This window comes from Pristiophorus japonicus, chromosome 4 (assembly GCF_044704955.1).
Source record: "Pristiophorus japonicus isolate sPriJap1 chromosome 4, sPriJap1.hap1, whole genome shotgun sequence".
In the NCBI taxonomy this organism is placed as follows: Eukaryota; Metazoa; Chordata; class Chondrichthyes; family Pristiophoridae; genus Pristiophorus; species Pristiophorus japonicus.
The window spans coordinates 60631502-60651323 of NC_091980.1; the positions used below are offsets into that span (position 1 = coordinate 60631502).

The 19822-nt window shown below is 46.7% G+C and overlaps 1 long non-coding RNA gene across 1 annotated transcript; it reads left to right on the forward strand.

The window, feature by feature from the left end:
- Window positions 1-13: 13 nt before the first annotated feature.
- On the forward strand, window positions 14-18801 carry LOC139262065 (uncharacterized). Its single transcript, XR_011592876.1, has 3 exons — window positions 14-125; window positions 17225-17384; window positions 17602-18801. It is a non-coding gene; the product is annotated as an uncharacterized lncRNA (long non-coding RNA).
- Window positions 18802-19822: the final 1021 nt, after the last annotated feature.

The following is a 19822-nucleotide window of genomic DNA, read 5'->3' on the forward strand; positions in this document are numbered from 1 at the left end:
GGTTGCACATGCGCAGTAGCGCCTTCCCATGATTGTAATGGTGATGCCTGCAGAATGAGTCCCGCCCCTATCCCAGGCCAAATGGCCTGCCGCACAGGCCAGCCGCTGAGGACTGCAAGAAACAGGTTGGTGCGACTGAGTTTTGATCGGGGCGAGAGAGATGGGGAGAGGTTGGTCGTCTTTGGCTGCAGTCTAGTGGTTTGGACCGAGGATAGCTTGCAATGTAGCGACGTCGCTTGCCATGCTGGGTTGGCTTTGTATTCGTTTGGTTGGGTGGCGGTTTGCCAAAGAGTCTCTGCAATGCCGTGTGTTGCACTGGACCTCGGTGTCCTTCCACATGTGGAAGGCCTGCCTGGCTCTACCAGTTGCCGACCGCTGAGCGTGCACCCAAGTCAGTCCCTGTACATCGCGCCACTGTCGCTGCTACTTGCTTTTATCCTCCGACACTCCACACTGCCCAGCCACTGCTTTTGGCCTTTCTATCTCTCTCTCTCTCGCTCCAATCTTGCCTGTCCCTCTGGTGTGCTCTCTCTCTCTGAATTGGGACTCCAGAACGGTGTGAGACGAGCCTGGGCTCCAGCGCACTCGTGCACCCACCCCCCTGTCTGTCCGCCTGTACTAGCCTGCCCAGGTTGATCTTGAGGACAGCGGTGTGCATGTTGTTGTGCTGGAGATGCCAGCCGGTACCGCCAAAATACTTTGCTGCCTACGACCTATGACCCCAGGGCTGAACTCGTGCATGTCGGCCGATCTCCGAACTCCTTTCATGGCTAAATGGAGTCGTCTGTGGTCCCTCACGCGAGGGAGCTGAAGCTCCATGCCTCTGCCAGATTTCAGGCAGCCAAAAAATGGGCAAAAAGGGAAAACATTCCCACCCGAAAAGGGTTGAAAGTTGGTGGGGCAGCAGCCACATTCTCCCTCCCCTATCCCAGGCCAAAGGGACTCCCGCACGGCCAGTTGAAGGTAGAATTTACTTCAGTTCTTTATTTGTTAATTTAATTATTTACTTCAGTTCTTTATTTTTTATTGAATGGTTATTACTGCTTGTGATTTGTTTGGTGCTTGGTGGTGTTGAAATGTTGTTACTGGCGCTGATTCCTTAACTGTAAGTAAGGTCTTTCTGTGCGGAGAAAGTGGACACATACGCTGCCCTAAGTTAGTTTAGTACAACTTTTTTCTGCCAAATTGGCATAAACGATGTAAGTGGCTGAGAACGCCCCCTTTTGAAAAAAAAAACTGACCTAACAAAAAACCTAACTAACCCACTTACACTGACACAAATTAAATGGCCATATTTGCAACTAAAAAGATACACCAGAAAAATCAAGTTACATCAAAAAAAACAGTGCAACTCATGGGGAAATTTGGGCCCAATTGTTTTGAAAACAATACTTAGACAGTTAACTTTTGGTCTCAGGTTGTGACACCTTCTCCATAGGAGCCTGTTATATTTAATGCTTTTGCCTTTTCCTTTGCGCCCCTGTTATTCCCATATGTTTAGTCACTCCTTTTGCTCCTAGTTCTTCCACTCTGCCTCGCTGCTCACTTCAACTATAATGCCATTAACCTCTCCTATTATTCAGCCTTCCCACCCATTTCAATTGACTTTTTTTTCAGCTTCCATTTTGACTTTTAGCCTCCAGGAAATCTGTGCTTCTGGACCAGTGTTGTCCAATATGTTAGCCACTGGACACTTGTGGATAATTGGGAATTTCGATTAGCAAATTGCATTTCCAATTAGTAAATAAAAAGTGAGTAATAGACACCGTCATTGGGCATGTGATCTCAATACTCATATGTGTACCTTAACCTTTTTGCTCATTTTTTGGTAAAATGGTGAGACGAAAAGCAGAGTATACAAGTGCTTTGTGATAATGGTGAGCGCTTCACCTCCTTGGTTCCTGTATGGTGGTAGATGTCAAGTAAAAATAAACATGTGAACTACATTTATCTGTATTATGAGAGCATGCACTAATACTAAAATTAGTGCTTGTGGCTAAAGCTGCCCTGCTATAGCCACATTTGTGGTTAGTCAGTGATTTTTATTGGACAACACTGCTCTCGACCATTTGCTCCAAGCCTCAGTTAGGTTCTTCTGCACTTCTTCCAGATTTTATGAACCTACATTATTTACTCATTTCATCTCTGCAATCTAAGAATGCTTTGATCTAGATCAGACTCAGTTACACTTGCTATTGGATCTTGTTCCTTGCAGAATTCAAAATAAAATGATTGAGGGAACAGCTATTATCTTAAGTTTCCTTTCAATTTTATACAATCAATTGGTGGAAATTGAATAGTTTGTTGCAATGACTTTGACTGATCATTAAACTGATGAACCAATTCCAGCTCAAAAAGCTCAAGCTAAATTTTCTTACATTAAGAATGCAACATCAGATGCCAAAATTAAACAGCCGTATATAATGTTTCTGATACTTATGTATCCAGTATTTCATATAATGGCTGAGTTAATTGATAATTCATTGAAAATGTTGGAGTCCATTATTAAAGAAGCAGTAGCAGGACAATTGGAAAAGCAAAATTCAGTCAGCCAGAGTCAGCGTGGATTTATGAAGGGGAAGTCATGTTTGACAAATTTGCTGGAATTCTTTGAGGATGTAACGAACAGGGTGGATAAAGGGGAACCAGTGGATGTGGTGTATTTGGACTTCCAGAAGGCATTTGACAAGGTGCCACATAAAAGGTTACTGCACAAGATAAAAGTTCACAGGGTTGGGGATAATATATTAGCATGGATAGAGGATTGGCTAACTAACAGAAAACAAAGAGTCAGGATAAATGGTTCATTCTCTGGTTGGCAACCAGTAAGTAGTGGGGTGCCGCAGGGATCAGTGCTGGGATCCCAACTATTTACACTCTATATTAACGGCTTGGAAGAAGGGAATGAGTGTAACGTAGCCAAGTTTGCTGACGATACAAAGATGGGAGGAAAAGCAATGTATGAGGAGGATACAAAAAATCTGCAAAAGGATAGAGAAAGGCTAAGTGAGTGGGCAAAAATTTGGCAGATGGAGTATAATGTTGGAAAGTGTGAGGTCGTGCACTTTGGCAGAAAAAAATCAAAGAGCAAGTTATTATTTAAATGGAGAAAGATTGCAAAGTGCCACAGTAGAGCAGGACCTGGGGGTACTTGTGCATGAAACTCTTTTTGGAGTTTACCTGCAAAACAAAAACATTAATCGGTGCCACCCGCCCTGGATGACACACCAGACATTTACAAGGCCCTCTTTTTTTCCTTTTTTGGGGTTATTTTTTTGGGCACTAAAATCAAATTTTCCTTTTTCCAGTGCCCCCTATAAAAGGGGAGGGGGACACTAAAAGCACCGGCAATTAAAACAAATTAAACTTTAAAACGTAAAATCAAATTAAAATTTGGTTGCCGGGCGTGATGATGCACTCCAGTCCCTCCGGTGCCCACCTCTCGCAGAAGGCCGCGAGCGTACCGGTGGACACCGCGTGCTCCATCTCCAAGGACACCCTGGACCGGATGTAAGAGCGGAAGAGAGGCAGGCAGTCAGGTTGAACGACCCCCTCGACCGCCCGCTGCCAGGACCGGCTGATGGCACCCTTGGCCTTGCCCAGGAGAAGTCCTACGAGGAGGCCTTCGGACCTACCCGCTCCCCTCCGCACAGGGTGCCCAAAGATCAGGAGAGTGGGACTGAAGTGCAGCCAGAATTTCAGGAGCAGCCCCTTCATATAATGGAACAGGGGCTGCAACCTCGTGCATTCAATAAAAACATGGAACACGGACTCCTCCAGACTACTTGTGCATGAAACTCTTTTGAGTTCACCTGTGAAAACATAAAAACAATAAACGGTGCCACCCGACCTGGGTGACACTCCAGACATTTTCAAGGCCCTTTTTTTCCCCCCTTTTTTTTGGTTTTTTTTTGTGTTTTTCTTTTTTTTTTTTGGTTTTTTTTTTGGGCACTAAAATCACAATTTTCCCCAGTGCCCCCTATAAAAGGGAAGGGGGACACTAAAAGCACCGGCAATTAAAACAAATTAAACTTTAAAACGTAAAATCAAATTAAAATTTGGTTGCCGGGCGTGATGATGCACTCCAGTCCCTCCGGTGCCCACCTCTCGCGGAAGGCCGCGAGCGTACCGGTGGACACCGCATGCTCCATCTCCAAGGACACCCTGGACCGGATGTAAGAGCGGAAGAGAGGCAGGCAGTCAGGTTGAACGACCCCCTCGACCGCCCGCTGCCTGGACCGGCTGATGGCACCCTTGGCCGTGCCCAGGAGCAGTCCTACGAGGAGGCCTTCGGACCTACCCGCTCCCCTCCGCACAGGGTGCCCAAAGATCAGGAGAGTGGGACTGAAGTGCAGCCAGAATTTCAGGAGCAGCCCCTTCATATAATGGAACAGGGGCTGCAACCTCGTGCATTCAATAAAAACATGGAACACGGACTCCTCCAGACTACTTGTGCATGAAACTCTTTTGAGTTTATCTGCAAAACATAAAGACATTAAACGGTGCCACCCGACCTGGGTGACACTCCAGACATTTACAAGGCCCTTTTTTTTCCCCCTTTTTTGTGTTTTTTTTTGTTTTTTCTTTTTTTTTTGTTTTTTTTTTTTGGGCACTAAAATCACAATTTTTCCCCAGTGCCCCCTATAAAAGGGAAGGGGACACTAAAAGCACCGGCAATTAAAACAAATTAACTTTAAAACGTAAAATCAAATTAAAATTTGGTTGCCGGGCGTGATGATGCACTCCAGTCCCTCCGGTGCCCACCTCTCGCGGAAGGCCGCGAGCGTACCGGTGGACACCGCGTGCTCCATCTCCAAGGACACCCTGGATCGGATGTAAGAGCGGAAGAGAGGCAGGCAGTCAGGTTGAACGACCCCCTCGACCGCCGGCTGATGGCACCCTTGGCCGTGCCCAGGAGCAGTCCTACGAGGAGGCCTTCGGACCTACCCGCTCCCCTCCGCACAGGGTGCCCAAAGATCAGGAGAGTGGGACTGAAGTGCAGCCAGAATTTCAGGAGCAGCCCCTTCAAATAGTGGAACAGGGGCTGCAACCTCGTGCATTCAATAAAAACATGGAACACGGACTCCTCCAGACTACTTGTGCATGAAACACAAAACGATAGTATGCAGGTGCAGCAAGTGATCAGGAAGGTCAATGGAATCTTGGCCTTTATTGCAAAGGGAATGGAGTATAAAAGCAGGGCAGTCTTGCTGCAGCTATACAGGGTATTGATGAGGCGACTGCTGGAATACTGCATGCAATTTTGGTCTCCATATTTACGAAAGGATATACTTGCTCTGGAGGCAGTTCAGAGAAAGTTCACTAGGTTGATTCCGGAGATGAGGGGGTTGATTTATGAAGAAAGGTTGTGTAGGTTGGGCCTTTACTCATTGGAAGTCAGACGAATGAGAGGTGATCTCATCGAAACATATAAGATTATGAGGGGGCTTAACAAGGTGGATGCAGAGAGGATGTTTCCACTGATGGGGGAGACTAGAACTAGAGGGCATGATCTTAGAATAAGGGACCGCCCATTTAAAACAGAGATGAAGAGAAATTTCTTCTCTCAGAAGGTTGTAAATCTGTGGAATTCACTGCCTCAGAGAGCTGTGGAAGCTGGGAGATTCAATAAATTTAAGATAGAAACAGACAGTTTCTTAAACGATAAGGGGACAAGGGGTTATGGGGAGCGGGCAGGGACGTGGAGCTGAGTCCATGATCAGATCAGCCACGATCTTATTGAATGGCGGAGCAGGTTCGAGGGGCCGTATGGCCTACTCCTGTTCCTATTTCTTATGTTCTTATTATGCTCTTACAATACGGATTTTTCCGTTTTATAATCTGTATTCCAGCTTCAACATAATGGGCCAAAAATTGCAGTTGGAGGCTTCCTTCGTACGAATGCCTCTGACCCGAAAAAAATCTGCGAAATTTTTTTTTGTTCCGGAGGAACATAGGACTTCATTCATTGCACAATGTACGGGGACCTGTCTTCCACACACGAACGCACCTGCTGGAATCACGTGGGCCTGGACCACTATTGTGCTCAAACTCTGTTTGTTTGTTGCACGACCTCTCACACGACGGGCATTAGGACCATGTGGGAGCTATTCACGGTTGCTGGTGCATGCAGGTTTGGGGACGTTTCACACATCGGTTCGGGCAAATTCAAGGACTGTGAGGTAAACGTTGATGGCCCGCCTATCTGCCTCCTCATTGACCTTGGAGCCAAAGTCCCCATATTGAGCGAGGCTGTGTGCAAAACCCACCACGCACTGTCAACTGCAGCCCGCAACTTCCACGCTACGTGCATACTCCAAAATTCAGGTACGTGGGGTCATATTTTCTTTGATATACTACAAGGACATAACATTGGAGAACTTTCCCTTTCATGTCGCGAAGGGACGAAGCCTCATGGGTGTTGACCTTTTTGACAAGCTTGGGTTTAAAATTTACGACCCAACTGGCACACCTGTGTACACGGTGGACTTTGACAAGCAGTGTCTCTCAATCTTCACACGGTTTGGAGTGACAACAAAATTCTGCCATCATCCCCACGTTCACCTTTCGGTCAAACCGGTTACACAGCGACTTCGCCGTCTCCCATTCACGGTTCATGGCCGAGTATCCGCAGAATTAACGCAACTCAAATCTCAGTAATTAATTAAGAGCATCGACTCCTCACCCTGGATCTCGAACTTAGTCATTGCTTGGTGTAAAAATGGGGAGATCCACCTCTGCACCGACCTGAAAGAGGTCACCAAGGCCATCATCCCCGACAAGTACCCTCTTCCTACCATCGACAAACTGTCTTCAGAATTCCAGGCTCAACGGTTTTTACGAAACTCGACATGTGCCGCAGTTACCTGCAAATACCCCTAGCAGAGGACAGCAAACCACTCACGGCATTAATTTCGCATGGCCTACGGACTATCTTCTGCACCAAGTGCATTTCAGAAGATTGTCACTACTATGCTAGCAGGCATAGAGGGAACCTCAATCTGCTTGACAATATCGTCGTCTATGGATGGACAATGGAAGAACATGACCAGCGACTTCACACAGATATGGCTAGACTTGCTACACATAACATTACACTTAATGCCGATAAGTGTATATTCGCTGCTGACAAAATAAACTTTCTGGGCTACAGAGTCACAGCACAAGGTGTCAAGCCGACGCTTGACAACATTGACGCGATCCAGCGAATGCAGGAGGCTACCAATGTCAAACAACTTTCATCATTCCTCGGCACTTGCAACTTCTATCTGAAGTTCATCCCGCACTACACGCACATTGTCGAACCACTTCGCAAGTTGTTGTGCAAGGACATCCCTTGGGAATGGACAGATTCCCAGGCTCAGGCATTCACCATGCTTAAGGAGAAAATCACATCCCCACCTATCCTCGCGCACTTTGACTGGAATGCCACCACGTACATCACCACGGATGCAGCAGGCACCACCATGGGTGCTGTGCTCTTGCAAGGGATTGATGGCCTGGGACACCCAGTAGCCTTCACTTCTCGCACGCTCTCGTCTGCAGAATGTAAATAATCTACAGTGGAACGCGAAGCACTTGCTTGCATCTACGCATGAATGCTGGCGCATCTACCTCTATGGCAGGAAATTTACCCTCCATACGGATCACCAAGTGCTAACTACGCTACTCGCTACAACTGGATCTGAGCACAGAGCACTTCGAATCAGCCGATGGTCAGATCGCCTTCATCAGTATAACTTTGATGTAGAGTACATCGCTGGCAGTCATAACCACATAGCTGAGATGTTCAGCTGCTCGACATCTGCTTCGGACTCTGGTGCTGACTTGTTCACAGATGACAACACATGTCATGTCGATCATCACTCAGTCCATCAGAAACCTTGTCTCCAGCAATGAACTCAATACCGAATCACAGCGTGATGTTATGCTCCAGCACATGTGCCACTTCCTCCAGACTGAAAGGCCTAAGCAAATTCCAGAAGAGCTGAAAACTTTCCACAGACTTTGCGATGAATTTTCCATTTGGAATGATGGCTGTCTAGCTTGTGGTGATCGAGCAGTAATTCCCAAGTCGTTTCAACAGTGCATTCTCTCATTGGCACATGATGGACAACTGGCATTTTCCGCATGAAGTAGAGATGTCATGATTCAGTATGGTGGCCTGGAATTGACACTCGCATTGAGGAGTTTATCTCACACTGCGAAGCGTGCAATCATAGCAAAAAGGCTACAAACATCCAACCAGTGCCAATGAAGCCCATTTCATGGCCACAAAGACCATGGCAACAACTTAAGTTGGATATCTTCAGTCCAGTTGAAGCAGCTCCACAGCAGCAGCGTTTCTTTGTTGTAAATGGACAGAATTCGCTGCAACAAGTTCAGTGACCGCCTCAATGATCATCACTATTCTGCAGTGTATGTTCCTGAAATTGGACCTCCCAGAGGTCATAATCACTGACAATGGACCACAGTTTGTTTCTGACCAGTTCGCGGATTTCCTCACTCATCTTGCTATCGAGCATCGCCTTACTGCTCGGTACAATCCTCAAAGCAACAGAGGTGTTGAGCGATTTAACTGCATCATCAAAGAGGTTTTGAAAGCCAACCTTGCAGCAGGCCAAATATTCAACGAAGCGGTTCCAACGATTCTCCTCACATACCAGTCGACAAAGCACTTGCTAACGGGAAAGACACCCGCTGAGCTCATGATTGGGCGGAATCTTCACTGGCTACTGGACATTCTCAAACCCCCAGCCAAACCTAGCATGAAGATAACCACATTCGCATCCCAGATTTCGGAATGCCAACAAAAAGCGAAGTCGTACACTGACACAAAATGACGCGCTCAAAAGCCCCAACTGAAGAATGCCGATTCGTTCAGAGTTAAGTACCCAAACCTCGGATCTTCACTTTCTCATCCAAAACAGATCGGGCGAAAGTTCAGCCCTCACACCTACGAGCTCAATGATGGAACGCTCGTAGACTGATCCTAACTCAGAGGCCAACAGACCAGCAGGATGGAATGGAGGCACCGTTCTGTTTCCCAATCGAAAACCTAGATCATACACCACAAGCTCCACGCTGGTCTCAGCATATCAGAACATGGCCTGGCTATCTCAAGGACATTGTTTGTTCATCGACAGTGTTTTCAGAATATGTTGTTTTCATACTCTTTTTTTTTTGTTGCATGAACTCTCACAGGACAGGCATTAGGACCCTGCAATAGCTATTCACAGTAGCTGGTTCATGCTGGTTTTGGGACACCATTTTGGCAGTTGCTCTCAAGCACACAGTTAGTTACATTACTCCTGTTTCAGTGAGTCTGTTTATTTACGTACACAACCACCAATCACTATCTAGTATTTTCATTGATAAAAATGGGAACTCTGTTTGTCTGAGCTCCCATTACTATCAATGAGAATATCCCCCTAAATCAAGAAACACAGCACACACAATAAATTTTTAAAAAACACCTCACATATTTAAAATTAATTGAAATTAAATGCAATTAAATGAATTTGAAAAAAATATATTTTTGGATTTTTTTTTTATGTGTTTTAATAGGCCATGTTTCCTACATGAGAACAGTGACTACACTTCAAAAGTACTTCATTGGCTGTACAGCTTTTAGTGAAGTTAATTGACAGATATATATTTGCCATGACACCAGGGATAACTGAAGCAAAAAGTATGTCACATACACCTTCATGTGTGCTTTAGATATATGTAGTAGAATGACTAATGCAGATTTCCAGAGTTTTTTTTTGAGGCTAATAGAATTATAAACATATTCAAAAATAATCTTCTTTACAGTTTTGGGACATCCTTAGGTCCGATACAAATGCAAGTCTTTCTTTTCAATAGTTCAGTTGGCCCTTTCTTTACCTTTGTTGATGCAAATGTGTTTAAAGGTTTGTTGCTTTGATGTGGAAAAAATTGCAAAGTAGCCTTAACTTATAACTGGTATAGATTTGCTTTAATCAAATGGTAAGACACAGACACCAAGGAGTTTGGTGCAGTAATTGAAATGGATGAGCCGTCAAATAAATTGATGCCCGAGACAAATGTGAGAAAAAAATTGTTAAAGCCTTGACAAGACAAGTCAAAGAGCAGCTGAGATCTGAGAGCTGTAACCAAAGGGAACCCTGTGATTTTGAAATGTCTGATTGAATTTCAGTCACAAGCAAATTGCACCAAGGCATTGAAAGAAGTTTCACATACATTGTGGAGAATGAAGAAATTATGCTACAGGCATTTGTAACATTTCCACAAAACATTCCTGGGCTGCAAAACTCTCAGCTTTTTGCTAGCTACTTACTTAATGTAGAAATACAGAAATATTCACAGTGTAAATGTTAGTTATCTGAATTTGAATTCTTTCAAAGCCATGAATTACATAACATCAGACACATTCTATGTCTGTCTGTCATTTGTAGAATACATATCCAAATCCATTCTGTTTATTAAATTAATTTGGCTTTGACACAACCGAATACAATTGGAAAACAGCTAGATGCTCACAAGTTAAAAGCTAGACTGAAAGGTCACTAACACTGTGCCGTCAACAGAAGTACCAAATATTTTTTATGGATTAATTTCATCATCTGCTTTGTAAGAACCATGTCTGGTCATTTCGAAGTAGACACACAAATATAATGTTTTCTTGTGATCAATCTGTGCTCTTTTTGCACAAGTCCTCACCTCTTGCACTTGCCCATAGACTTTCTATGGGCTTTTGCACAGCAAGTTGCTATCAGCCAACTGTCTAAAACACACAACAGCCTCCACAGAGAATCTGGGACCTGTGTGACAGGACAAGCAACTGTGTGTATCTTGTTAACCAATCAGATTGAAAAATCGTTAATGAGCAGCACAGTGTCTGAACCAGGAAGTATTAGTTAGAATAGTGAATTCAATGTCAAATCAGGTACAGAAAGTGAAATGAAGAGAGGAAAAGAAAGATTGGATGAAGAGAGAGAGAGGTAAAATTAGGCAGAAAGAAAAATTTGAATTAAAAAAAAATCTCCAATAATAACTAAAAGCTGAAGGAATGTGACTCCACAATTGTAAAAGTTAATTTTCAGTGCCAGAGAGATTGTTTGGCAGAGACTTTCCATGCTTGTTAAAGGGGCACTGAGTCTGGAATGGACAAGCCCTAACTTTTATTGACGAGTTTAGTCTGTATCGATGCGATAAGTACTGGAACTTCATGCTATTCAATGTATTTAAATGGTGAGTCATACAGCGAGATGCCATTTTTGAGACATTTTTGAAGGAGCAGGTCATCTCGGACAGCAGCATTCCGGATTTCCATTTTCAACTGCGCATGGGTGGTCGCTGGAAGTTGTTGTCCAATTTATACATAAATAGCGGTGAGCGCTGTTAGCCTCACCATTACTTTTACAGCAAAATCCAGTCTATTATAAATAATAAAGTAAATCACTGTTTATGATGCTTCCTCCTTTAAATCGTGGCTTTAAGTTGGGCCTCTGAAACAGGAAGCAATTGCTCGTGCTGAGCAGGTATTTATTTCCAATAATGTAAAGATCTTTAGAATCTTTTTAACTTGAAATACAATGGGCAGTTTTTTGGGCTTTTTGCGTTTTTGCCCATTTTCGGGTGCAATTCATGGCGGAGCGAAAAATTTAGCGCCAGGTTAACATTAGCGCCAGTGTGAGGTACTTTCACCGAATTAAAATTCACGAGCAGCATTATCGTTAACTCCGGCGTTGCACCACAGATTTTGTGCGCCGGAGCCAAAAGTTCCAGCACTGATGCAATCTGCTGTTCTGCGCATACGCAATTTTTTTTTTTCTTCTCGTGCTTCTGGTCTGGTCTCCTGTCGCTAACGCTAATGCTGGGCACGGCCGCGTGCATGCGCAGCAATACGAGAGCTGAATCAGTCATTTCACATTTGGATTTTGACCATGGAGGAGGACGATTCCAGATAGCGTGCCAGGTGATTCAGCCACCAGGCTAATGAAGCTCTAGTGGGAGCTGTGGAAATAAGATGACAGGAGTTATTTCCTCGGGGTGGTTCTAGACCACTAACGTCGATATTTAAGATTTGGAGGGAGATAGCAGAGGAAGTCTCTGCCTCAGACAATGTGGTCAGAAGTTTAATGAACTGACAAGGAGTGAGTACAATTTTAATTCATGCACTCCTTCATTACTGTAAAGTCCTTACTCTACAGTATGAAAGCACATGAGGCACACTCTGGGGACAAGGTCACTCTGTGACTTTAACTCTTTATTCACAGGACTCCAAAGACGATGACCTTGTGTGGGACCTCTCTTTTTATACCTGTGTGATCAGGTAAGGAGTGTCTCCCACAAGTTCGCCCCCTGTGGTCAAGGTGGGCATCTAGGTTGAGTGTATACAGTAATACAGTGGTGTTACATTGTGGTTACATACATGACATCGCCTCCCCCCACAAAGTCTGACTGGGATCATAGGTTTAGTCTTTCAGGTGGTCTACGCTCCCTCGTGGAGCGCCGCAGTTGGGGGCTCTGGTTGTTGGACACTGACGTGAGTGTCTGTCACCTATGGTGATTCCGGCCTGTCCGGGCTGACCTCAGGGACTGTGCATTCTTCTGATTGCTCTTGTTGCTCGTTCACTGGCGGTGTTGTGAGCTCCATCTCATGGTCGTCTTCAGGTTCCTCCGTGTCGATGCTGAACCTTTTTTTTACTTGGTCCAGATGCTTACGGCATATCTGACCATTGTTGAGTTTTACCACGATGAACCTATTCCCCTCTTTGTCAATTACAGTGCCCTCAAGCCATTTGGGCCCCATGGCATGATTGAGGACGAAAACAGGATCATTTATTTCTATACATCTCCCCCTCGCATTACGGTCATGGTACTCGTTTTGTGACTTACACTTGCCCTCAACTATGTCGGTCAGGATTGGGTGAATGAGGGACAACCGAATTTTGAGTGTCCGTTTCATTAGTAACTCTGCGGGCGGGACCCCGTGAGCGTGTGCGGTCGGGATCTATAGGCCAGCAAGAAATACGATAGGCGGCATTGTAGGGAGGGTCCTTGAATCCTGAGCATACCTTGCTTAATGATTTGAACCGCACGTTCTGCCTGGCCATTGGAGGCCGGCTTGAACGGCGCAGTCCTGACGTGGTTGCCCGACATAAACTCTCAGAATTTGTAGCTTGTGAAACATGGGCCATTATCACTAACCCCAGGATGTCCGGCAAGCCATGGGTTGCAGAGATCGCACGTAGGCTTTCCACAGTGGTGGATGACATGTATGAATTCAGAATGATGTATTTGATCGATTTCGAGTACGCATCTACCACAATAAGGAACCTCTTACCCATGAACGGGCCCACGTAGTCAACCATGAATGTGTGACCCTGGCCTGGTGGGCCAGGGCCGCGGGCTGAGCGGGGCCTCCCTGGGGGCATTACCCAGCTGGGCACACGTCGTGCACCTGCGAACAGTGTTCCAGGACTGAATCAATTCCAGGCCACCAAACGTGTGACCGGGCAATGGCCTTCATTCGCTGTGGAGTTCCCTGATGAATGCCTCCATGCCCTTCTGGGGCATAACTACCCGGCTGCCCCATAGTAGGCAGTCGGCTTGGATGGAGAGCTCGTCCATCCGTCTGTGGAACGGCCTGACCTCCTCGGGGCATGTTCCGTGTGCGGGCGCCCAATCTCCAGTCGGGACACATTTCTTAATCAGGGATAGGAGGGGATCTCTGTTTGTCCAGATTTTGATCTGGCGGGCTGTAATGGGGGAGCCTTCGCTGTCAAAGGCATCGACAGCCATGACCCTCTCATCGTTTTGCTCTGCTGCCCCCTCAGTGGTGGCCAGTGGAAGCCTGCTGAGCGTGTCAGCACAATTTTCAGTGCCAGGCCGGTGCCGGATGGAGTCGTCATAAGCAGCCAGCGTGAGAGCCCATTGCTGTATGCGAGCAGATAGCCTTGCTGTCTGACAACAGAGATGTTAATGGCTTGTGGTCCGTCTCTAATTCAAACTTCCTACCAAAGAGGTACCGATACATTTCTTTTACACCATCGACACATGCAAGCGCTTCCTTCTCGACCATCCCATATCCCCGTTCTGCTTGAGAGAGCGACCTGGAGGCATAAGCCACAGGTTGTAGTTGACCCTCAGCATTGCCCTGCTGCAACACACCACAACCCCATAGGACGATGCATCACATGTCAGAACCAATTTTTTACAGGGGTCCTACAGGGTCAACAACTTGTTTGAACAAAGTAGGTTTCGCGCCCGATCTAAAGCCCGTTCCTAACAGTCCCCCCAAAACCAATCGCAACCCTTACGCAGGAGCATGTGCAGCTGCTCCAACAACGTGCTCAAGTTTGGCAGGAAGTTCCCGAAATAGTTCAACAGTCCCAGAATGAACGCAACTCCGATGTGTTGCAGAGCCTGGGAGCTCGTCGAATCGTCTCTGTTTTGGATTTGGTGGGCCGAATCCCATCTGCAGCAACCCTCCTGCCCAGAAACTCAACCTCAGGCGCTAAGAACACACATTTTGACTTCTTGAGTCGCAGGCCTACCCGGTCCAGTCGGTGTAGTACCTCCTCCAGGTTGTGGAGGTGTTTCTCGGTGTCTCGACCCGTGATGAGGATGTCGTTCTGGAATACGATCGTTCAGGAATGGATTTAAGCAGGCTTTCCATGTTTCGTTGAAAAATCGCGGCTGCTGATCGAATGCCAAATGGGCACCTGTTATAAACGAACAGTCCCTTGTGCGTGATGATGGTGGTCAGTAGTTTAGATTCGTCGGCCAGTTCCTGGGTCATATAGGCTGAAGTGAGGTCCAACTTGGTGAGCAGCTTGCCACTTGCCAGCATGGTGAAGAGGACCTCCGCTCTCAGGAGCGGGTATTGATCTTGTAGGGACACCTGATTGATGGTGGCGTTGTAGTCGCCACAGATCCTGACAGAGCCATCCGCTTATAGGACGAGAATGATGGGGCCCACCCAGTCGCTGAATTCAACAGGCAAGATGATGCCCTCTCTCAACAGCCGGTCCAATTCGCTCTCGATCTTTTCCCGCATCACATACGGCACCGCTCTGGCTTTGTGGTGCACTGGCCTGGCGTCCGGGGTGATGTGTATCACTACTTTAGTGCCTTTGAAAGTCCCGACGCCAGGTTGGAATAGTGAATCGAATTGTTGTCGGACTTGTGAGCACGAACTTCGCTCCACAGATAACATTGCATGAACATCCCCCCATTTCCAGTTCATCTCGGCTAACCAGCTCCTCCCCAACAGTGCAGGACCATTGCCCGGGACAATCCAGAGCGGCAGCCGATTCACTAACCCATTGTGTGTGACAGCCAACATTGCACTGCCTAGCACCGGAATGATTTCTTTAGTGTAAGTCCGTAATTGTGTCTCAATAAGTGCTAATTTGGGTCTACTGGCTTTAAGTGGCCATAGCTTCTCAAATTGCTGAATGCTCATGAGTGACTGGCTGGCTCCAGTATCCAGCTCCATGCATACTGGGATACTGTTTAATAAAACCCTCATCATCATTGGTGGTGTTTTGGTGTATGAACTGTGAATATTCGCCACATGGACCCGCTGAACCTCGGCATCCATCGATTTGCTCCAAAAGTCATCCTGTCTCAAAGAACCTTCTTCTGCTCCATCTGCCTCATATATTAGTCTGGTTGCAAACTTCCTGCACATTCGAGCTAAGTGGTCACTGAGATTGCAATTCCTGCAGACAAACTGCTGAAATCTGCAAAATCTAGCTTAGTGTTTTCCCCCACACCTCCAGCATGAGTTAACGTTTCCATTGTTGGGAACAAAGGGACGATGGCCAGGCATTCCATGCTGATTGTCCCTTTGACTGCTCTTAAGTACCTATTAGTGGGTGTCAATGGCCCCATCCTGGGCCTCATTGTCCACTGTAATGGTGTGAATGTCCGTTCAGCCTGCCATTATCTCTGTTGAAGTCCTACTCTGGGGTTTATTGCTGCCTGGGGAATGTCGGACTGCCCCTGCCTGCCTGCGGGGCTCTGAGTTGCATTGATGATGTTGACTCCCTGATCCATCGTCGCGTTAGAGGCAGAATTGCGCACGTATATTATTTTTGTCTCTTCCTCCCCCACCGTAAAATTTTGAGCTATCAACGCCACCGCTTCCAAGGTCAAATCCTTGGTCTCAATTAATTTGTCCAAAATTTCCTCATGACCGATGTCCTCGATAAAGAAGTCCCTTAGCATCTCCCCCCTGCAGGCATCTGTGAACTTACAGAGGCTGGCTTAATGCCGGAAGTCCACTACGAAGTCCGGTATGCTCTGTCCTTCACGATGTCGATGGGTGTAGAATCTGTGTCGGGCCATATTTATGCTACTCGCCGGTTTGAGGTGCTCCCCGATCAATTTGCTAAGTTCTTCAAAGGTTTTGTCTGCCAGCTTTTCGGGTGCTAGTAAGTCCTTCATGAGCGCGTAAGTCTTTGGTCCGCAGCTGGTCAAAAGACGAGGCCTTCGCTTGTCGGCCGCTGCAGCCCCCAGCCATTCTTTCATGACAAAGCTTTGCTGAAGCCTCTCGACAAAATCGTCCCAGTCTTCCCCAACACAGTACCGCTACTGGTGGCCATTCTCGTGGGTTGTGAATTCCCGTTTCTCGTCGCCAATGTAAAGTCCTTACTCTACAGTATGAAACCACACGAGGCACATTCTGGGGACAAGGTCACTCTGTGACCTTAACTCTTTATTCACAGGACTCCAAAGACGATGACCTTGCGTAGGACCTCCCTTTTTATACCTGTGTAATCAGGTAAGGAGTGTCTCCCACAAGTTCACCCCTTGTGGTCAAGGTGTGCATCTAGGTTGAGTGTATACAGTAATACAGTGGTGTTACATTGTGGTTACATATATGACAATTACTTCAATTAAAAATCTGATATACAATTTGTTCTCATGCTGTTGGTTCCTCTCAGCACTCTGTGGGTTGCCTCCTAAAATACATGTCACATAGGTAGGCTTAGTTCGGCACCCTATTTGCCATGAATGATCTTTACACATTATTAAGATTGCTTTGTGAGATCTCATAGGATGGCTCCCCACTTCAATGTACTCCTGATGAACTATGTGAAACTTCCAAGGCATTAAACAGAGGACTCTATTACATTCAGTCAGCATGGTTTAAGTGTTTTGGTGGCTATCTGTGACACAGAGCAGATGGACCCTCTTGTAACCATTCCCATTTTCATCTTTGCAGGCCAAGAAGTCTTATAATCACCGCGAGCAGATGCGGATAGGTGGCGGTCCGCCTCAGACACTGCCACTGACTGACATTGAGGACAGAGTGGCAGGCCTCATCGACATCACTGATTGGGCAGCTGTCACTGAGGGCACTGACCCTTGCTCGGATACTGAGGGTAAGTCCTGCACTCTCCCTGGGCTGGATTGGGGCAATGTCCTGCAGTACTTCTGGAATGGGGTTGGGGCAATGTCCTGCAGTGTCTCTGGATTAAATATAATGTAGTAGCACCAGTCCTTAAAATGAGCCTGTGTTATGTGACCTTCCTCATGTCACCCTGCCCCCTCCCCTGCTGCTAACCACTCATCTGTTGTTTTCTACTTCCAAATGACCAGTCACAGGTGCAGCATCCCTCAAGGGACCCCTCCATGTCAGGCCATCGTCTGGAGGAGGAGGGAGAGGAGGATACGGATGAGCCGACTCCCGCGCAGCATCAATCGACCCCAGCTCCACCATCGGTACTCAGCTCCTCGGGGTTCGAGGATTGTGAGGCTCCTGGGACTAGTGGGGTCGAATCCCGCAGGCCATCTCTCCGGAGGGTGAGTCGGCAAAGTCAGTCTGCTGACAGACAGGCAGACGTGGAACTGGACATGGTGGGAATGTCAGGGAGAGCATCCAAATCAGCCGTCAGCTCCTTGATATCTTGGGAAGGATTCCCATGAGCATTGTCAGTCTGAAAGTGATGATTATGGAGGGAGGGTTGCAGATTGTCAGTGTGAGCCGTGATACCAGCGAGGCCATCAATGCCCACAGGAGGCTGGTGCCCTACATCAGTGACAGTGGAGTCCCGGAGAGTGTGGTGCGTCACTGGCACAAGCTCTGCTTCAGCTTGGGCAGGTGATGCAGTCCATGCCTGCCTCCATACTCTCTGCATTCCCCACTGTCACATGGGGAAGTGACGGTTCCGAAGCAAGCCAGCATGGTGTTAGTTTACATCGTCCGCGACTAAGTGGCTCCAGGGATATGGGAGGTCGTGCCTTTGGATGACAGCATTCCATCTCCCCCTACTCAGTCATCAAACAAGCATCAGCAATGGTTGTCACCCAAACCACCTGGGACTAGCGCCGCTGATGAAGAGGCTAGTCAGTCAGAAGCCGGGCCTTCCATGCCTCTAGCTGGTCCAGTGCATCCCCAGACGGCATCTCTCCCCCCAACACAGCAGCACTCTGGCAGCCTTACTGCACGCCATCTTGGTGCCACTTTGAGCAAGAGCAGCAGGCAAGGGAGGGGGATGAAGGGAAGGGGGGCAAAAGACGATAGGAAAAAATAATGGGGCAGGATATGATGTTGCTGCATTATGTAGTGGATGCTGGATGGATTGTATGTTTTATGTTACAGTATCATTATGTTACAGTATCACACTGGAATATGTTGTTGATTCTGAATGCATCGTATGTTTTACGTTACAGTATTATTATGTTACAGATTGTTACAGCATCACACTAGATTATGTTCTGATAATGTTGTTGAATTATCACATTGCTGGATGCAGCTTATTTTATTTAAGTTTCAATGAAGGTTACAACGTTTACAATGTTACAATGTTCAGTAAATATTTTCTTTACCTTAACCATTTCTGTGTAGTGTCTCATTTGCAGAATAAGAGGGGGAGTAGTCAACATGGTGGGATAAAATGGCCCGGCAACGCTCAAACATGCCGTTCACTCTTTGAGCAAAGCATTCAATTATGAGCTGCTGATATAAGGCTTTTGCAGCGGTGAAATCTCCACGCTGTCTCCCCTGTAATTGTGGTGGTGGTGGTTGTTATGTATGTGAACCTGTAAATACCATGTCTAACCACCAGAGGACTTATCCCCTGGAGTCCCAAGGGATCCCACAATCCCTTGGGAGCACCTATATATAAGGAGCCTCACAGGCTGGAGAGGCACTCTGAGATCTGTAATAAAGGACTACGGTCACACTTTACTTTGAGCTTGCAGTATCTAGTCTGACTCTGTATTCAAGACATAACAACTGGTGACGAGATACAAATGACGAACCCCAACGCAACAAAGCAGAGAACCGTGGGCATCCTGGAGAAATTTTCGGAAGGAGATGATTGGGAAACCTTCGTGGAGTGACTCGACCAATACTTCATGGCCAACGAGTTGGAATGAGAAGCAAACGCTGCCAAATGAAGGGCGATCCTCCTCACCATTTGCGGGGCACCAACGTATAGCCTCATGAAAAATCTGCTCGCTCCAGCGAAACCTACAGACAAGTCATACGATGAGTTGTCCACACTGGTCCGGGAGTATCTAAACCCGAAGGAAAGCGTTCTGATGGCGAGGTATCAGTTCTACATGTTCAAGATGTCTGAAGGTCAGGAAGTGGCGAGCTACATCGCCAAGCTAAGGCACTTTCAGGACATTGTGAATTTTCAGGACACTTGGAGCACATGCTCAGAGACTTCTTTGTATTTAGCATTGGCCATGAAGTAATACTTCGCAAACTTATTACTGTAGAGACCCCAACCTTGAGTAAAGCCATAGCGATAGCCCAGGCATTTATCGCCGCCAGTGACAATACCAAACAAATTTCTCAGCACACGAGTGC